An 18,739-nucleotide genomic window follows, 5' to 3' on the forward strand; every position below is an offset into this window, starting at 1 on the left:
CCATGAAACTAAAGGACACGTACTGCTTGGAAGAAAAGCTATGTCCAACATAGACAGCATATTAAAAAATATTACTTTGCCAACAAAGATCCGTCTAGTCAAAGCTATGGTTTTGCCAGTAGTCATGTATGGATATCAGAGTTGGACTATAAAGAAAGCTGAGTGCCGAAGACTTGATACTTTTGAACTGTGGTGTTGGAGAAGATTCTTGAGAGTCCCTTGGACTGCAAGGAGATCCAACCAGTCAACTCCAAAGGAAATCAGCCCTGAGTGTTCATTGGAAGGACTCATGTTGAAGCTGAAACTCCCAATACTTTGGCCACCTGATGCAAAAGCGGACTCATTGGAAAATACCCTGATGCTGGGAAAGATTGAAGGCAGGAGAAGAAGGGGACACAGAGGATGAGACAGTCAGATGGCATCACTGACTCAAAGGACATGAGTTTAAATAGGCTCTGCGAGTTGTCTATGGACAGGGGAAGCCTGGCCTGCTGTAGTCCATGGGGTTGCAGAGTCAGACATGACTGAGCGACTGAACTGAACTGAACCATACTTTGGTTTTCATCTGTTTAAATCTTTTTTTTTCCAATTCATCCATTTCAGTTTTAATTTTACTGATGTTTTTTTCTATATGCCTTTTTCATTTCTAAGAAGTTCATTTTCTCCCCAAATGTACTTTATCTTGTAAAAAAAAAATAGTGGTTACACTAGAGTTTACAATATACATTTACAATTAATTTAAGTACATTTCAAATAACACTATACTGTCTCATAGTGCAGACACCTCATAAAAGATAATTCTCAATTCCTTCCTTCCATCCCCTATAACACTGCTATCATTTATTTTACTTATCCATAAATTAAGAATATGATTTTACCTTCATTTCTCCTTTCTCCAATGCTTTGTCTTTCTTTACGTAGGATCACGTTTTTCCTTCCTGAAAAATTTCTTTTCACATTTCTTGCAGGGCAGGTTTGTTAGCAATGCATTCTTTGTTTTAGCTTGGGGAAAAAAAAAAAACAAAACCCTCTTTATTTCTCTTTCATTCCTGAAGAATGATTTTACTGGATAAAGGATTCTAGGTTGGTGGGTTTTTTTTTTTTTTTTCCCTTTCTTTCAACTCTTCAAATATTTCACTCTACTTTCTTCTTGCTTGCATGTTATTTTGGGAAAAAGCCCACTGTATTTCTTTTTTTTTTATTTTTTATTTTTTTAATTTTTTTTTATTTTTAAAATTTTAAAATCTTTAATTCTTACATGCATTCCCAAACATGACCCCCCCTCCCACCTCCCTCCCACAACATCTCTCTGGGTCATCCCCATGCACCAGCCCCAAGCATGCTGCACCCTACGTCAGACATGGACTGGCGATTCAATTCTTACATGATAGTATACATGTTAGAATTCCCATTCTCCCAAATCATCCCACCCTCTCCCTCTCCCTCTGAGTCCAAAAGTCCGTTATACACATCTGTGTCTTTTTTCCTGTCTTGCATACAGGGTCGTCATTGCCATCTTCCTAAATTCCATATATATGTGTTAGTATACTGTATTGGTGTTTTTCTTTCTGGCTTACTTCACTCTGTATAATCGGCTCCAGTTTCATCCATCTCATCAGAACTGATTCAAATGAATTCTTTTTAACGGCTGAGTAATACTCCATTGTGTATATGTACCACAGCTTTCTTATCCATTCATCTGCTGATGCACATCTAGGTTGTTTCCATGTCCTGGCTATTATAAACAGTGCTGCGATGAACATTGGGGTACATGTGTCTCTTTCAATTCTGGTTTCCTCGGTGTGTATGCCCAGCAGGGGGATTGCTGGGTCATAAGGTAGTTCTATTTGCAATTTTTAAAGGAATCTCCACGCTGTTCTCCATAGTGGCTGTACTAGTTTGCATTCCCACCAACAGTGTAGGAGGGTTCCTTTTCTCCACACCCTCTCCAGCATTTATTGCTTGCAGATTTTTGGATCGCAGCCATTCTGACTGGTGTGAAGTGGTACCTCATTGTGGTTTTGATTTGCATTTCTCTAATAATGAGTGATGTTGATATTCAACATAGTTCTGGAAGTTTTGGCCACAGCAATCAGAACAGAAAAAGAAATAAAAGGAATCCAAATTGGAAAAGAAGAAGTAAAACTCTCTCTGTTTGCAGATGACATGATCCTCTACATGGAAAACCCTAAAGACTCCACCAGAAAATTACTAGAGCTAATCAATGAATATAGTAAAGTTGCAGGATATAAAATCAACACTCAGAAATCCCTTGCATTCCTATACACAAATAATGAGGAAGTAGAAAAAGAAATTAAGGAAACAATTCCATTCACCATTGCAACGAAAAGAATAAAATACTTAGGAATATATCTACCTAAAGAAACTAAAGACCTATATATAGAAAACTATAAAACACTGATGAAAGAAATCAAAGAGGACACTAATAGATGGAGAAATATACCATGTTCATGGATCGGAAGAATCAATATAGTGAAAATGAGTATACTACCCAAAGCAATTTACAAATTCAATGCAATCCCTATCAAGCTACCAGCCACATTTTTCACAGAACTAGAACAAATAATTTCAAGATTTGTATGGAAATACAAAAAACCTCGAATAGCCAAAGCAATCTTGAGAAAGAAGAATGGAACTGGAGGAATCAACCTGCCTGACTTCAGGCTCTACTACAAAGCCACAGTCATCAAGACAGTATGGTACTGGCACAAAGACAGACATATAGACCAATGGAACAAAATAGAAAGCCCAGAGATAAATCCACACATATATGGACACCTTATCTTTGACAAAGGAGGCAAGAATATACAATGGAGTAAAGACAATCTCTTTAACAAGTGGTGCTTGGAAAACTGGTCAACCACTTGTAAAAGAATGAAACTAGATCACTTTCTAACACCATACACAAAAATAAACTCAAAATGGATTAAAGATCTAAATGTAAGATCAGAAACTATAAAACTCCTAGAGGAGAACATAGGCAAAACACTCTCAGACATAAATCACAGCAGGATCCTCTATGATCCACCTCCCAGAATTCTGGAAATAAAAGCAAAAATAAACAAATGGGATCTAATTAAAATTAAAAGGTTCTGCACAACAAAGGAAACTATAAGCAAGGTGAAAAGACAGCCTTCTGAATGGGAGAAAATAATAGCAAATGAAGCAACTGACAAACAACTAATCTCAAAAATATACAAGCAACTTCTGCAGCTCAATTCCAGAAAAATAAACGACCCAATCAAAAAATGGGCCAAAGAACTAAATAGACATTTCTCCACTGTATTTCTTATCCTCTTTCCTCCAAAGGTAAGGTGATATCTTTCTGCCCCACCCCCCCTTCTTTTAAGATTTTATCTTTGTCTTAGTTTTTCCACAGTTTGAATGTGATTTGCATAGGTATAGATTTTAGTATTCTCTGAACTTCCTGGAACTGTGGTTTGGTGTCTAGTTTTGGAAATGTCTTAGCTGTTATTGCATTAAATATTTGTTTCATTCTCTCTTTTATCTTTTTGTCGTATTTTGATTAATCACATATCCTTTTTAAACTTTTCCTGCATTTCTTAGATATCCTGTGCATTTTTTTCATTCTTTTTTTCCTTTGATTTTCAGTTTAGAAGTTTCCACTGACCTATCTTCAAGCCAATAGATTCTTTCTTTGGCCACATCCAGTCAACTGATGAGCCCATCAAAGGCATCCTTCATTTCTCTTACAGAATGTTCATTTTCTAGCATTTCACTTTGATTCTTTCTAACCTTCAGTCTGTTTCCATTACTCACCGTCCATTCTCGCATGTTGCCTATTTTTTCCAGCAGAGCCTAGCTGATAGCTCCAGAGCCTTCTGCTCCGGTAACCTGACCTCCCTGACTCTCGGTGCTTGCCTCTATCTCGAGACTCTGGGATGGACATTTACCCTGGCAGCTCCAGTTCTCATGTATCCAGGTCATTGTTTTTCCAGATTTTTTTTTTTAATTGAAAGCACAGAAGTGACAACTTTTTAGCTCTTTGTATGTTAAAGCTATAATCATGAATCAAAATCTACTCTGCTTTACCTCTATGATAAAGGTATTTATCAAAATTTTTTTCCTTTTCTCATGTTTTGATCCACTATTATTTAAACCTTTATAAATATTTTGTTTCAAAAAAGCCCACAATCTCTAGTTAGTCGTGGGTTCTGATTATAGTTTTCTTTTCCTGACAACTCTTGCTAATCTGACTTTTTCCCCTTGTACATCTTGTAATTCTGAGTTATGATCCCATCCTTGGTGGGTCTATCTGGGAAAATCAAACTCTTGGGTTGATGGAGTGCTTCTCTTCTCAATGTTATACACTTCTGCAAGGAAACAGGTGTGATATCAACTGTGGACAACTTTAAATGCATTTCTCAGCCTGCGTTTTCTCCAGTTACAACAGTGTTGTGGATTCAAACCCCAAAGACATATGAGGGCATATGTATACTTATAAATCTTTAGGCAACTTAAAAAATACTTACAGCCCAGGCTGAAACAGGTGAAGTCCCTTGATTATCCCTATATTAACAGGACAATAACTAGAAATATCTGTTAGGATGTCTTCAAGCATTTCAGATTCAACCCTGTTTCAATGTGAACTCTTTAACTTGTCCCTCATAGTTTATCAGCACTGTGATGGAATTACTGCAATAATTAATAAGGTGCAATGTGACAATACCCTCAGCAAACGTCACCTGGTTATAATATATCAACACAGTCAAGAGTAAGTGAATACACACTATGTTTCCTATGGTCACTTAAAACCACAGAGTTTAAACCATCTAGAGGAATTCATATCAGGCCCTGTGTTGGTCTTAAAAACCAACTCTGAAAAAGAAAAGACTTAAAAATTAATTACTACTATATAAATATTTTATAATTTCTTCACAGCACAATGTCAATATTTCAATGTAAAGTCCTCTGAGCATGATTTTTGGTTCATGAGTTACTAGGGCTATAAGTCATTTGTTATGTTGAATCTCACCCATGAAGCAACCTGAGTTTTCTAAAAATTAGTTTTGGGGACTTCCCTGGTGGTCCAGTAGCTAAGACTCTGTTCCCAAAGCAGGGGCCCCAGGTTCGATCTCTGGTCAGAGTGAAGAGGAAAAGTTAAACTGTTACATCACCTGCCGCTCGTAACTCAGCTTTCTCCATGCAAAGTCTGGATCACGTAGGTCATGTAGTCTCGGAAAGTGGGGACTTGCAATACTAGGAACTGGAGCTTATCTCATTCACCTTGTCCTGCTCTTTGCAATCTCCCAGCCCCTGCTGCTGCTGCTGTTAAGTCGCTTCAGTCGTGTCCGACTCTATGTGACCCCATAGATGGCAGCCCACCTGGCTCCCCCATCCCTGGGATTCTCCAGGCAAGAACACTGGAGTGGGTTGCCATTTCTTTCTCCAATGCAGGAAAGTGAAAAGTGAAAGTGAAGTCGCTCAGTTGTGTCTGACTCTTAGTGACCCTGTGGACTGCAGCCACCAGGCTCCTCCATCCATGGATTTTCCAGGCAAGAGTACTGGAGAGGGGTACCATCGCCTTCTCCGGCCCAGCCCCTGCAAACCTGCCTAATCAGGCTTGTCCAGGTCAGGCAGCCCCCTCCCCATCTTCACTGCTGTTCCTGCGCACAAAACCCCTAAGTTTAAATCAGCCTATTAGCAGCTGGTGTTACCCACTATAGTCTGTCTATAAAAACTCTGTAGTCCCTTTGATCCGGGTTCAGAGCTTGGAGTGTTAACTCCTCTGGGCCCACCGGCGTAATAAACCTGAGTTCTCCAACTCTCCAAGCGTGGTGCTTGGTCTCTCCATTACTGGCTTCTGCAACAAGGGAACTAGATCCCACATGCCACAACCAAGGCTCAGCATAGCCAAATAAATCAATAAATGGCATTTAAAAGAATGACTAGTTCTTGATTCTCCCTCCAAACCCATCTACCCTAAAGCTGCACCCGCTCCTCTTGGTTCCCCTTTCTCAGGGATGGCAGTTCTCCTACAGTTGCTGAGACTAAAATTTCGAGGTCATCTGGATACACTTCTCTTTCACCCAGTCCCATGCTTTCCTCCATCAGATCCTGAAAGCACTACCTTCCAAACATCCAGAATCCAAATCCTTCTCTTCGGCAAGATTGTAGTAATATGATCACTAATGTACACGCTGCTGCCTTTTCCGGGGTAGAGTCTGTACTCCACGGAAGAGCCAGGGGGGCCATTATCACTTCAGGACACATCACTTTATTTACTGCCTCAGACCACATCACACCCCACTCATAACTCTCTGATGACTTCTCATCTCACTTAGAATAAAATTCCAAGTTCAAAAGCAAGATGCCTGCAGACCCTATGCGATGTGACCGAAAAGCACAACGTCTCAGGTCATCTCCTTCTCCAGAGCCAGCTTCTCCAAGAGACGGTCTCTGGCCAGGGGATGTAAAATGACAGCTCACCCTCCTGCCACTCCACCTCCTTCTAGGGTTTAACAGGTCTTTCCCTTCCCCGTAGAACTAACGACATAGTGCTTCTACACACTTCCTGACGTGTGTTTATTATCTATTAACAATTCATCCCCAAGGAATTTGCTGTTATTTCTGCAGGAGCCAGATCACTGCCAGGAACAAAGAAGGGGAGTTATCAGTATTTGTTCATTCATCAGAAAATATTTGCTTAACTCTATTTAGGGTTCAGAATAAGATGTTGAACCAAATGTCCATGTGTTTGGCACATTATTAAACACAAAGAGTAAAATTAAAAAAAAAAATGCACTGATACTGTAAAGAAAGGGTGTGTGAACAGGGTTTCTTGTCCACTGCAGGGAACATGAGTCACTTCTCAGAAAAACTGACATCTGTACAGACGTAGGCGTGTGAAAGGTGCTTTGAGTGACAGGAACATTTCAGGCTGAGGATTAGCTTTGTGCAGGGGCCATGCGGCAGGATTTACGAGCATGTAAACAAGAGGAGCCCAGTGTATCAGCTGATCACAGAAAAGGAAGAGACAGAGTAAGAATGAAATCATGGGCAAATCATGCAAGTGTGTAGAGACCTTGATAGAAAGTGTTATCTTTGGGCAGTTGAGCAGTAAGTGCAGTTTTAAGCGGGTGGTCAGGTTTTCGAGGTAAGAAGCCGATCATGCCTCCAGTGCAGGGATTCCAGGGACTCTGGTGGTAATCAAGGAACAAGAAGGTGACAATATGATCCAGGAGACTGATTCCAATCTAGCCATCTCTGCTTAGTTTTCTGTAGGTATTTGGAGGTTGAAACTAGCATGGCTGAGTGACTTATTAAACTGACAATGCAGGGAGACATCAAAAATACCACCAGGACCTCCCTGGAGGCCCAGTGTCTAAGACTCCACTACCAATGCCGGGGCCGTGGACCCCTGGTCAGGGAACTGGATCCCTCATGCAGTAGCCACAAGTCTGCATGACGCAACTAAAGACCCTGCATACTGCCACTAAGACCCAGTGCAGCCAACAAATAATAAGTATTAAAAAAATACATCCCAGATGAATGCATTTGCTCAGAAGCAGGGAAATGGACCCTGTTAGTCCCTGATTTGGGAGGGAAAGGAAGGTGAAAATTAATGAATCTGGACTCACACACTTTTCTCTTGCTTTGACACTGATATTTAAAGACTGTATTATTTGTTCCTAAGCGAAACGCTTCCCTTCAAATTATGAAAAATACCTTGGCAAGAACACAGCTCCTTCTAAGATTATCTTCACTTGTGAAGAATCCTCCTGCCAATGCAGGAGACGCAAGAGACTTTGATGCCATCCCTGTGCTGGGAAGACCCCCTGGAGGAGGAAATGGTGGCCTGCTCTAGATTCTCGCTGAGATAATCCCATGGACGGAGGAGCCTGGCAGGGTACAATCTGTGTGTGCTTGCTAAGTCGCTTCAGTTACACCCAATTCTGTGAGACCCTATGGGGTCGCAAAGAGGTAGACACAACTGAACACATGCACGCATATGTGTGACTGTGTGTCTTAACGCAGGCAGAGTCCAAAACTGTCCTAGCAAGCAACCTTACTGTGTCACCATGACTTACTTTTTCTTTGCTGCTGAGGAGTGAGTTACTCATGCTGTTTGCAGGACGAGGTGGAGAGTTTGAACTTTGAGAATATTTTTCAAGTAATTCTTGGCTCCATACAATTTAAAGTTTGGAAATATGCAATAAACAATACCTAAATAATAAAGTAATACATCTTTTAGAGCAATTCTCTATAAGGAGCGAGGTCTTATGGATTATCTTCATTGCCTATAACAAGATTTTTAAATCAGAGGCAAAATATTAGTATTGGTAGAAATACATAGAGATGCCCCCCCCCCATTTAATTTTAGTATATGGTACCTGAATATTTTTAAAATTTATGAGACAAACTCAACAGAATATGTGATTAAAAAGTAGTAGTTAGTGGATTTGAAGTAATTCTGTCTTACTCAAACATTATGAAACATGTCTTGAAGGCAACAATTTGGGCTTTAATTATTAAATATTTAACCATTACTTTAGATGCTCTGATTTAATAAAAACCAAAATATCAGCATAGTTATGTATATTTTTCACTTTATGTAGAAATGGCTGCTACTTTATAAGCACAACCAGAATTGTAAATATTATATCATTATTAGAAAGCTAAATGCAATACATTAATTTTGCATTTTGGTTCAGAGTATAATGGGCTTCCTTTGTGGCTCAGCTGGTAAAAAATCTGCCTTCATTGCGGGAGACCTGGGTTTGATCCCTGGGTTGGGAAGATCCCCTGGAAAAGGAAAAGGCTACCCACACCAGTATTCTGGCCTGGAGAATTCCATGGACTGTGTAGTTCATGGAGTCGCACAAAGTCGGACACGACTGAACAACTTTCACTTTCACTTTTCAGAGTATAATACTGAAGAAACAAAAAACAACACGATCTAATTCAGGGGCGAATAAATAACTCACAACCAGGCACCTAACCATTTTTCATTAGTGCAAAGGCTTCCTTGATTTAGAGAGTCAGCCAAATGTCCCACAGGAAAAGAAAAGTCACAGGTAACCTTCTTTGAAGTAGGTCTGGCTTGAACTACCTAGAGCTTAAAAGCACACTGAAAAGGAACCTTTTGGTGATGGGGAGAACGTCATCTCACTGGTTTTGAGCCTGACTAGCTAATTAGAATTGGAGTGGAAATCTACAAGGGGAAATTGTTTAAAGACAGATTGGTTACCCTCGAACAGATATGAATAAGTGATTATTAGGCTAACATGAAACATGGGGTTACCATCTTTGTCCTTATATAACACCTTGATATTCTGGTGATAATACATATAGCAAAATTACCAGAATAATGTGTAGTCATCATTTCTTTATTGGACACAGTTTGTTACAAGAAACTTCTTACTAATTTCCTGGATTGGGATCTCATAAATAAAGCTGCTATGAATACTTAGTGCATGTCTTTGTGTTGACATGTTTTTATTTCTTTTGGGTAAATATCTAGGAGGTTAATTTCTGGGACAAAGGAAAAGTATATGTTTAAATTTTTAAGAAACCCTTGAAATGTTTTCCTAAATGGTTTTATAAGTTTGTATCCTGACCAACAATCTGAAGGCATTCCAGTTGCAACACTCAGCATGCCTTGGTGATGTCAGGTGCAATGGTATTCTGTTGTGGGATTAACGTGCATATCCCTGATGCCTAATGAGGCTGAGCATCTTTTCACGTGGCTTAGTAGCAATTCATGTATTTAATTTTGTAGCATGCATGTTCCAATATTTTGCCAATTTATTTAGGTCAACTTTTTATTTTAGAAAACGTTTTGGATTTACAGAAAAATCATGAACATGCTATAGAATGTTCCCATAAACCTACATCCAGTTCCCTGATAACATACTACCTTTGCATGGCACCTTTGTTAACTTTGTTGAACTGATATTGATAAATTACTTAATATCAAAGTACATACCAGAATCTGCCTGCAATATACCTGGGTTCAATTCCTAGGCTGGGAAGATCCCCTGGAGAAGGAAATGGCAACCCACTCCAGTACTCTTGCCTGAAAAATCACATGGATGGAGGAGCCTGGTGAGCTACAGTCCATGGGGTCGCAAAGAGTCAGACATGAGTGGCTTCTCTCTCTCTCTGACAGTTTTGAGTAGTGGTCAGGGATTTCGTAAAATGTTCCTCTGTTGGGAAGTTTCTGAAATTTTCTCACAATTAGCATAGGGTTACACATTTTGGCAGGAAGACCAAAGGGGTAAGGTATCATTTTAGCACATAAATGACTGTGATTCATCACTGTTGATGTTACCCTGATCACTGGGCTGAGGTCTTATTGGGTTTCTCCACCATAAAGTTACTTACTCTCCTTTTTCCCCACTCTGTGCCCTTTGGAAGGAAGTTACTGTGTATAACTCACACTCAGGCAGGGAGATGTATGCTTCACTTCCTTGGGGGCAGAGTATCTATTACATAAAATATTTGGAATTCTTCTGCTGGGCAGATGCGTTCCTTCTCCATTCATTTATGTACTCAATTATTTGCTAATATAAACATGGACTCATGCGTATTTATTTTATGCTTTGTGTTATAATCCAATCCTACTTTATTTTGTTATTCAAATCACTCCATCTTTAGCCAGTGGGGACTCTTTCACTTGGATCCTGTGTTCCTCTGACACTCTCTCAGCATAGTCTTTGTTTGTTGGTTTATTTGTTTTTAGCACTTCCTTACTCTGGGGCACTAAAGATAGCCAATAACTCTGGGGCACTAACTATAACTCAATAAAGATTGAGTTCTTTTTCTGCCCTGATCCTGTAATTAGCATTTATTCAAAGATCCCTGAATCCTTCAGAAATGTGGATGCCTAGAAGAAATAATTTTCCCTATAAAATTTTAAGTGAACAGAGAAGAGGTTTCTCATGATAATCTAGGAAAGCAGGATAATCCAAATAATCTCTTTATCAAATTACTACTTTATATTTGGATATAAATTTTAGAATCTATGCAATGACCCATGTTAAAACTTCCAAGAAGCAATCGCACTTTCTAGATGTTTTAAATATTTTTTAAAAAGCAGTCTGTTGCAACAGGATTTTATGACAAGTATAAAATTTACTGACGTGGCCTTTTCCAGATGTTGTTTCCAGTTCTAATGTACCCGAGGGCATATGAGAACCAGACTGAGGCATTCATTATGCACCGCTTTACGTGCAGCTTTCTTCCAGGGACCTCCCAATCTGGTTGGGAAGATGCACAAGTGATACATTTAAAGATGGCAAATTCCTGGGTTAGGCATGAAGAAGTTTCAAGCCCAGTTTCAAGTTTGCTCTACATTGGATACATAATACAGATATTGTAAAAATCATGATTTGGGGGCCTTTTTCTGTTAGATAAGGAGGTTAGATGAGGGATTAGCAGGATACTTTCAAGCGCATTCTGTTCTGCAAAAGCAACACAGCTCATGATTAAGAGCTGAAGTACTGAGTGTAACTGCTACGCGAGTCAGAGAACAGCAAGAATGGTGTGAGCTAAAACTACAGGGGGGAAATGACGAAAAATGGGTGACAAAGATTTCCTGTGACCATGAAATATAGAGCCTTTGCAGTTATAACCAAAGTGAAACATTTACGACCTCGTCATCACCCCTGTGTTTTATGTCACGTGACAACAGTGAGGCTAATCCACTTTTAATCAAATTAATCAGCTGCTTTGTTAAACGACATACAGCTTATTATCAGACTGATGTTTAACAGAAACGTAGGACGTATGCTTCATCTAAGAATAAAACACAGGGGTTTTCGTGGTGGTCCAGTGGCTAAGACTCCCAATGCAGGGGATCTGGGTTCCATCCCTGTTCAGGGAACTAGATCCCACATGCTGCAGCTAAGAGTTCGCATGCCTCAACTAAATAACACTGAAGAAGAAGAAGAAGAAAGCACAGAGGTTATTTTAAGCCTAACTTATGGTCAAGAGTAAAATCCCTAATACTTCAGTCATCTCTTAGAATGAACTGTTCCTAGTGCCAAAAGTATTCCTTCTAGCTGGTGAGAGGGATTTTTAAATGATTCCCAGATGTTGAAGGGTTCTGGGTAGGTATTCTCCTTGAGTTACTGTTTCTGGCCCCAAGATCTGTGCACATCCCCACTTGCCGTCAGAGAGAGGACTGCACAAGAATCCACCACGTGTGGCAAATGGTGTTTGCTACCAACTGCCAACTGCTGCTCATCACTTTCTTTGACACTTTGAGCTCAGGATGAGAGACTAAGGAAACATTCCCCATGGTGCTGAGATGCAAATTCACAGAAAATAGCTGCCGCTGGTAAACATTTTAAGTGTTTGAAACAGTCATCGACTTCCAGTCCCAGGGTAAAAACTGCTAAGGATAGTGATATTAATGAAAGGGATAGATGTATTTTCTGGACTTAGAGCTATAATGCAGGGGGATTCACATGGTTGGAGACAGAAGAAAATTTTATTTTTTGTCTCTTCCATTCCCTAAAAGTAAAATGCTGCAAATTAAAAATTGAGAAGTCTATTTTGGCTATGTTAAGAACATTCCAGGGTTTCCCTGGTGGCTCAGTGGTAAAAAAAAAAAAAAAAAAAAAAAAAATCCACCTACCAAATGTAGGAGACACAAGGTTCAATCCCCAGGTAGGTAAGCTCCCACGTGCCACAGAGCAACTAAGCCCACGCTCCACACTACTGAGCTGATGTTCCAGAGTCCGTGCCTGGTGCCTGCACGCTAGTCGCTCAGTCGTGTCCGACTCTGTGACCCCACGGACTGTACCCCGCCAGGCTTCTCAGTCCATGCAAGATTCTCCAGGCAAGATTCTCCAGGCAAGAACACTGGAGTGCACTGCCATTCCTTTCTCCACCAGAGCCCATGAGCTACAACTAAAGACCTCATGCACAGCAACTGCTGAAGCCCGCGCACCCTGGAGCCTGTGCTCCATAACAAGAGAAGCCACTGCAGTGAGAAGCCTGTGTACCGCAGTAAGTGGCCCTTGCTCATTGCAACTAGACAAAAGCCCACACAGATCAACATGGCCAAAAATCACTATAAAAATAAAGGAAGTCACATGTATAAAAAGAACATTCCAAAATTACATGAATGGTATTTAAAGTTCAGATGCTAAAACCTCATATTTTAATCAGTGAGAATCTGCTCTGATTGTTGCATTACTGAAAATAAACTTTCACCAATTATAACCATCTTACAGACTCCCATGTGTTTTACTCTTTCTGTTGGGTTGATGATTGTTACTTGAAAGATACTAAGTCTGTTCATGTAGTGAAAAATGAAAACAAATGATAGGAAAAGACAATAAGATGAAAATTAAATTCTAAATGATAAACCCGGCTCTCTCAAGCCACTCAAACAGAGCAGAAAGAAATCCCTTTGCAGCAAATCAGAAAAAAGTCAGCAAATAAGAATCATGGCTTTACCACCAATTCCATGTAGAAACTTAAAACAATGCGTGTTGTGTGTCAGGATCTCAGTTCTTGTGTAAAAATGAGTGAATAGGAAAGAATCATCTGTAAGATTTCTTCCAGAACCAAATAACTGATGTTTATGTTAGCAGGAATACTACTGCTTGGACACACTGTTCAGATCAAAGAAGACTGACTGCACACTAATAAAGAAAACAATGGAGAAAGGAAGTAAAACTAAGAAGATTGCTAGTCTGACACACAGACAAAGTCCTGACAAGGATCGCATTTGTCAGGTCAGTTCAGCTCAGTCGCTCAGTCGTGTCCGACTCTTTGCGACCCCATGAACCGCAGCACACGAGGCCTCCCTGTCCATCACCAACTCCCATAATCCACCGAAACCCATGTCCATTGAGTCGGTGATGCCATCCAACCATCTCATCCTGTGTCATCCGCTTCTCCTCCTGCCTTCAATCTTTCCCAGCATCAGGGTCTCTTCCAATGAGTTCAGGTCTTCACATCAGGTGGCCAAAGTATTGGAGTTTCAGCTTCAACATCAGTCCTTCCAAATGAACACCCAGGACTGATCTCCTTATGGACTGGTTGGATCTCCTTGCAGTGCAAGGGACTCTCAAGAGTCTTCTCCAACACTACAGTTCAAAAGCATCAATTCTTCGGCACTCAGATTTCTTTATAGTCCAACTCTCACATCCATACATGACCACTGGAAAAACCATAGCCTTGACTAGTTGGACCTTTGTTGACAAAGTAATGTCTCTGCTTTTTAATATGCTGTCCAGGTTGGTCATAACTTTCCTTTCAAGGAGTAAGCGTCTTTTAATTTCATGGCTGCAGTCACCATCTGCGCATGTCAGGAGGTGTGTAATACCAAACACGATAGAATATTTGCATGTTGAAGCTGGATCTTTTAAAGTCTGATCTGATCACACATTGAGGAAACCAAGGCTCAGATTAGGGAGTGTAAAGGATGCATGACTCAAATCCAGGACCCTAAACCCCAGAAGGAGGACATCCAAGCATGCTGCTTGCTGCTTCATCGTGATTTTAATGTTATTACACGTTTGGCCTGTTTCTTTCTTTCACTGCGATGGGAGCCCAGATGTTCCTCTCTAATCATTCATTTATTGAACACACCCTATGTGTCAGGGACTATTCTAAGCAAAGGCTACTATTGTAGAGGATGGGGCATTTTTTGATCATTAGAAGTACCCGAAACAAATGTTGTACAAAAATATTTACCACCAACAAGGACTTGTTGTATAGCACAGGGAACCATACTCAGTATATTGTAATATTCATAGTGGAAAAAAAATCTGAATCTGAATTTATTATATATTACATATATAATAAATGTATAATGTATATAATTATAATATATAATATATGTAAATATGTATATATAATATGTAAAATACATCCAGAAAAATATCTACTTCTGACTGGATAACAACAAACTGAAAAATTCTTAAAGAGATATGAATACCAGACCACCTTATCTGCTTCCTGCAAAACCTGTATGCAGGTCAAGAAGCAACAGTGAGAACCGGACATGGAAAAACAGATTGGTTCCAAATTGGGAAAGGAGTATGTCAAGGCTGTATATTGTCACCCTGCTTATTTAATTTAAGCAGAGTATATCATGTGAAATGCCAGACTGGATGAAGCACAAGCTAGAATCAAAATTGCCTGGAGAAATATCAATAACCTCAGATATGCAGATGACACCACCCTTATGGCAGAAAGTGAAGAGGAACTAAAGAGCCCCTTGATGAAAGTGAAAGAAGAAACTGAAAACTCTAGCTTTAAACTCAACATTCAGAAAACTAAGATCATGGCATCTAGTCCCATCACTTCATGGCAAATAGATCGGGAAACAATGGAAACAGTGATAGACTTTATTTTCTTGGGCTCCAAAATCACTGCAGATGGTGGCTATAGCCATGAAATTAAAAGATGCTTGCTCCTTGGAAGAAAAGATATGACCAACTTGGACGGCATATTAAAAAGCAGAGACATTACTTTGCTGACAAAGGTCTGTCTAGTCAAAGCTATGGTTTTTCCAGTAGTCATGTATGGATGTGAGAGTTGGACCATGAAGAAGGCTGAGCACCGAAGAATTGTGGTGTTGGAGAAGACTGTTGAGAGTCCCTTGGACTGCAAGGAGCTCAAACCAGTCAATCATATAGGAAATCAATCCTGAATATCCATTGTAAAGACTGATGCTGAAGCTCCAATGCTTTGGCCATCTGATGCAAAGAGCTGATTCATTAGAAAATTCCCTGATGCTGATTCCCTGATGCTGGGAAAGACTGAAGGCAGGAAGAGAAGGCATGACAGAGGATGAGATGGTTGGATGGCCTCACTGACTCAGTGGACATGAATTTGAGCAAACTCTAGGAGATGGCAAAGGACAGTGAAGCCTGGTGTGCTGTAGTCCATGGGGTCAAAGAGTTGGGACACGGCTGAGTGACAGAACAACAATTATACATACATATATGCAACAGGATCATTATGCTGTACACCCCAAACACTGCAAATCAACTATGCTTCAGTTAAAATATGTGTACCTACAGATAAAATTTCAGGCTTCTCTATCGCTTCTATGACATGAGTAAAATATCAGTTCAAAGATTATTGACTTTATATAAGCAAACAACAGTTGTATGTGGAAAACATGAATTTTGACATAATTTAGATATATCCCTTGGAGAAGGCAATGGCACCCCACTCCAGTGCTCTTGACTGGAAAATCCCATGGATGGAAGGACCTGGAAGGCTGCAGTCCATGGGGTCGCTGAGGTCGGACACGACTGAGCGACTTCACTTTCACTTTTCACTTTCATGCACTGGAGAAGGAAATGTCAACCCACTCCAGTGTTCTTGCCTGGAGAATCCCAGGGACGGGGGAGCCTGGTGGGCTGCCGTCTATGGGGTCGCACAGAGTCGGACACGACTGAAGTGACTTAGCAGCAGCAGATATATCCCTTCAAATAAAAGTTTGAAATGGCAACCATCAAGGCAAATCTTTTTTTTCTTTAAGATATTCAGAAATGTTTGTGATCTTAAATCAATATGATGAGCACACACAGCGTGAAATTCATCCATTTAAACACGAGTCCTTCATCCTCAGAAGCACTAACTTGCTCTCAGAGCAATAAAAAACAAATGTATTTTTTGTAACGTTTTGAAATACTTAGCTTATCTATTTAAATATTTTATTGTATGCATTTCTTTTTCAATTTTGACAGGTTATTAATTATAGAGATCACAATGCTACAGAATTCAGTTCTCTAATAGACTGTTGTATAAGATGGAATACCTACAGGTAATAGATACAAGAAAATAATAAAAATCCCTTTAAAAGGGGTGGTTTTGAAGATTTACATTATTCATTCTTCCTCCTCTTGGCCTCTGTTGTTATTTTTACCCATCTCTGGGAGATGTTAACTTGGCTTATGCAAAAGTGCTGGCTAAACATGAAGTAAAAATTGAGTCTGCATTTTCTTTAAAATTCCTCTAGCACCAAACAATATTGTGGGCAATTCTTGTGTGACTTAGGATAATTTTACACAGAAGGAAATGAAGGATTTCTTGAGAAGATGCATTTAGATGTCCAAATAATTTAAATCAGGTAATATGTAGTCAAAACACAAATAAGCAAGCAAACCACAAGAAAAGCACTTTGTGATGAACTTTGTGAAACAAATAAGCAAAGCAACAGATTAAGTAATTGGTATAATTGTTAAAATCAGTTTCCAGGATAAAGCATACAGAGTAACAGATGTGTATGAAACTTTTAAAAGCATGTCAAACAAATTTGGCTGTTTTTATGGATAATTTTCAAAACATTAGAGTGAAAAATGAAAGACTTCTTAAACTCTCAGTGGGCAGTAATAAACAATAACATGCTGGAATTAAACCTATGTATCCAATCTGATCATTTAGACCTCCCTCGCAGAAGAATCTGCCTGCAGTGCAGGAGACCCAGGTTTGATCCCTGGCTCGCGAAGATCCCCCGGAAAAGGGAACGGCAACCCATTTCAGTATTCTTGCTTGGAGAGTTCCATGGGTCACACAGAGTCAGACACACCTGAGCAACTAACACACCCACACACAAGGCAAGTCAGCCGTGATGGATCAGCATCAGAATCTATCATCATGACTGGTTTTCACTAAGAGGTGCTGAATATTATCTCCAGCTCCTCTCATCTTTGTCATTCCTCATCTCAATCCGCAAAAAGAAATGAAGCGACATTGTCATTTCCACCTGGAAAATACCTCTGAGATCTAAAATCTATTAGGTACATTGATTCTCTTTTTTTTACTAATCACAAGTGACAATTCTGTTGATGAACCACAAGTGATCATTTTTTTTTCAGCATCCAGTAAAAATGTTTCTCACCAGGGCCCATATGTTTGCCAACCATGTTTCCTGCCACTTTCTGGGGGAGGGTCAGCTCTGGCTAATAGCTTCCTTCTTCCCAGTGCCTCTTATTTTAGATGTCTGCTATGGCAACATCCCACCTCAAGGTACTACTTCCTGTACCATGTTTCTGCTCCTGCCTAGCAAACCACCTCAGAGCTGTGTGATTTAAAATAAGAAGTGCTGTTGCTTACTTAGTCTGCAGGCAGCCGGGCAGCTCCGTGGTCTCCGCGGGACTCTCCGGCCCGGGCGCTTTGGCGTGGGTCACATTCCTCCTTCTGGGGCTGTCTTAGCTCCAGGCTGTAGACTCCCCTCCTCCGTGCAGCCTCTCGGGCCCCAGCAGCCTCCCTCAGGATCCTTTTCAAGGGGGTGGGAGCGTGCTGAAAGAGATACAAGACGGCAACCCTCTCAAGTCCCAGGGTTAGAACTGACACAGAGACACTTCCTTTGACTTCTATTGGCCAGCATAAATCATAAGCCAGCCTAGATTCAAGAAATGGGGAAATGATTCTATCCCTCAAGAGCAAGACGCTGGACTTGGACTCTAGGGGACAACAATAGGGGAAAATGAGGTCGGGTCAAAGCAGCGTTCCCCCTAGATTTCCTGTGCTGCCTTAATGAATTAACTGACTAATTAATTAAGCACAGGAGCACACATGCCACAAAGAGCCAGTGCTGACTCTGTATTATAAAAGAGAAAGATCCTCCATTTGAATGATCAAAATCAGCATATGTTTGTAATTAATTGTTATTATTCATATATTAAGGAGCTTCCCAGGTGGCGCTAGTGATAAAGAATCTGCCTGCCAGTGCAAAAAAAATTAGGGAAGCGGGTTCGATCCCTGGATCAGGACAATT

General features: G+C 40.2%; 1 long non-coding RNA gene across 2 annotated transcripts in view; it reads right to left on the reverse strand.

Annotated features, from left to right (window-relative positions):
- The window catches only part of LOC114117781 (uncharacterized), an 87,129-nt gene extending 68,819 nt beyond the window's left edge, over positions 1 to 18,310 (reverse strand). For both annotated transcript variants that reach the window (XR_006056045.2, XR_009596258.1), the window contains exons 1-2: positions 18,076 to 18,310; positions 879 to 1,002 (exon numbers count right to left, since the gene is read on the reverse strand). This is a non-coding gene — a long non-coding RNA (uncharacterized LOC114117781). The remainder of the gene's footprint in view (positions 1 to 878; positions 1,003 to 18,075) is intronic.
- Positions 18,311 to 18,739: the final 429 nt, after the last annotated feature.

This window comes from Ovis aries, chromosome 14 (genome assembly GCF_016772045.2).
Source record: "Ovis aries strain OAR_USU_Benz2616 breed Rambouillet chromosome 14, ARS-UI_Ramb_v3.0, whole genome shotgun sequence".
Taxonomy (NCBI): domain Eukaryota; kingdom Metazoa; phylum Chordata; class Mammalia; order Artiodactyla; family Bovidae; genus Ovis; species Ovis aries.